This window comes from Nothobranchius furzeri, chromosome 8, assembly GCF_043380555.1.
Source record: "Nothobranchius furzeri strain GRZ-AD chromosome 8, NfurGRZ-RIMD1, whole genome shotgun sequence".
Classification (NCBI taxonomy): domain Eukaryota; kingdom Metazoa; phylum Chordata; class Actinopteri; order Cyprinodontiformes; family Nothobranchiidae; genus Nothobranchius; species Nothobranchius furzeri.
In genome coordinates, this window is record NC_091748.1 from 55,540,275 (window position 1) to 55,543,314 (window position 3,040).

A 3,040-nucleotide genomic window follows, 5' to 3' on the forward strand; every position below is an offset into this window, starting at 1 on the left:
TTACAATATATACAAAGTGACTATATGATCTGAAACTGTGGTAGTCTCCAAACTTCAGTGCACCGATCATGAAAAATTTACATTTGAATTTCCCACTGTTCAGAAAATAATTTGTTTGTTAGTTTTGTGATTTACATTGTAAATGTTCCTGGCTCAAAACTGTATTGGACTTTTAATGGGGTTTTTTCACTGTTTTTTCCCCTATTTTGTTGTTTTTCATCAATGTTTAGTGAGAAAAGGCAGATATTTTTATTAAGTGGAGCCAGGCTGGGGGGAATAGTTTCTCCTTATATTGGAGACGTTGCAGGTTTGGCTCATCAGTGTGAAAGGGGGCGGCCTGTTGGAATTACTCTCATTTAAAACTGAATAACAAGTTTGATGAACCAAACAAAGGAGGGACAAGTGTAGCAGAATGCAAGTAAAAAGATGGGAAATCACCGTCTGATTTTGACTAATAGATCTCTACATGGTTTCTCTCTCTTCTATCAACCCTTTTTGCTGGTGAGTCACGCAGGTCACACATCTAATTTAGATGCCAAGCAAACTGTTCCAAAAGTCTAGTGTTAGTTTGGCTCCAGCAGAATGAAGCCATCAACTTAATGATGTAACGTGAGGAAATATGGGTTTTCTGTCACAATGGTGGTGTTGGACGCAGCGAGGTCAAAGCTGGGTCATTGAGAACTTTCACCCACAGATTAAGACCTGAACGCCAGCGAGTCTGGGAGGAAACCATAACATCTGCCACCTGCGGTACCAGAAGAAGGAGTTCTCATGGACAAGTAGTCATAACAAATCAAAACATAAAGTTTAAACTTCTTTTTCTTGATTTTAATGTTAAAGTAACCATTATCATTTTGCCCATTATAAATGTGTTTAATCAAATGAATGGTTCTTATGCTTTGGGGTAATTATAAGAGATTTAATGAATCCATTCTTAAATAGTGTTGAGAATGTTTGGTACTGACCTTCACACACACCCACACACATCTTCCCACAGTAAACTCCAGACACATTTGATGACGCACACGTTTGCTTTGAGAAGAGAAAGGTTTTTGGTAAGTTTCAGTCTTATGATAACAGTTGGTGCTTGACAACGAAAGAGAGAGGACGTGTGAACGACCGCTAATGGGGCACGGAGCCCATTGGCTCAAACCCCCCCCCCCCCCTCTCTCTCTCTCACGCTGTTTCTGCCACGCCAGGTAGAATAGCTGAATCGCGACTTCTAACGCAGACTCATTACCGAGTCTTTTGATTTCTGAGTGAATTAACTTAAGAAAGCGCGTCGACGAAACGCTTTACCATCAACGTGTACCGAGGGCAACTCTGGACCGGTTCTGTTCGACACCTACGTCTTCCCTGTCAGCCGTTGAGTGTCATCTGGATGAACCACAACATCCTCCACGGCCCGGATCCGAAAGAGGGTCCACAAGAGTTCGGTGAGACAGCACACGGTGTTTAGCGTTTGGATGCATTTTTTCCAACTAAACCTAAGTTTATTCAAACCATCACTTTTCACTCAGACACCTGTTTCTTCCTGAAGCAAAATCAGATGCACACACGCATCCATCTCACATCATATCACTCTCACAACTCACAACCTTCTCAATCTTCATAAATTCACCAGAAGGTCTATTTGAGCAAGAACAGCATATCAACTGTTAAAGATTATCCCACGAAGTTGCCAATGTGATTGTTATTTCCTGTTTGTCAATTTGCAAAATCATTAGTTTAATTTGAAGAATTAAAACTTTTAATCGTCATACTGGTTTCCTCATTGAACTGAAACACAGACACTCAGATATTATCGGCAGTTTATCGATGAAAACAACCTTTGAGTCTTCTGAACAATATAAAATTTGGTTATTGATTTATTAAAAATTAATATTCCGAATTAATACGTAGCATGGTTCCTCTTTCATAAAAGAGCATAAACCCACAACGCTACAATGATCTGAGCGCATGTTTGGATGGCAAAATATTCATCTGGTGACGTTCATGCATTTAAAAAACAGATTTCATATTTCCTCCTCTACTCTTTTTGTACCTCTTGTGCAGGAGTCTATAACAGTGTTTCTTGCTTATGTCTAAACTCCAAAAACACAGATAACCTGTGCTGAAAAGACCCAAACTCACACACGTTGTATGTGTGAATAGTTAAAACTACATGTGCTCAGGCCAAATGACCCTGCAACAGAGAAACTCAGGTTTACTCTAGTGAATAGTTTTTACATCAGAAAACTGTGATGCTGCCTCCAGTCTGTGCATCAGACTAAATGTTCCTTCTGAAGAGGAGCCTGAGTGCTTCCTGTGGAATCAGGAGGCTCAAAAACAGATCATATGCTTAAGAGTAAAGTGGTGAATTTTGTTTTGGTTTATTTAACCCAGGTGATGTAGCTTCTCATTTCTGCAAATATGTTGGTCTTAATGCATGACAAAAGTCTGGAGCTGACTGAAATTAGGTTGAAAACTGTTAAAAATGTTTTTTAAACTGCGCCAGAGCCGTTATTTTTTCCTTAATATGTTATATTCATGAGAAGAAATTAAATAACCTTAAACAAAAATGAGTTAATACTTGTTATGACCAGACTTGGGGACCCGTGAAGACACGGAGACACGGTAAGGCATATTTACAGACTTGTTAACCCTCTCAGGCTCAAAACAAGTTTTGGTGAAAGGACAAACAACTTCGTCCTTCAGGGGTACTTCTGAGTTAAAAACATGCTCATGAAATATGTATGTGGAGTAACCAGGTAGGTAGGTTTTAACTGTTACAAATCTGCAACGCCTGCCTCCAGAGGGTTAATACACATTCAAAGTGGGAAATTTACCAGAACCATATGGGAAGCAGGCAAAGGCTTGGTCAGGATGAAGCATGGGTCAGAGGTGGGGAGATCTGTGGGAAGCACAAGGAGGCAGGCCAAGGGCAGAGTCCAAGAGACAGATCCGTGGTTGAGAGCCCAGGTGGTCAGATACGTCAGGATATTTCAGGCAGGGGACAGGACTGTGGGGTGGTCGAGATACAGAAACAAGGTTGAGATTC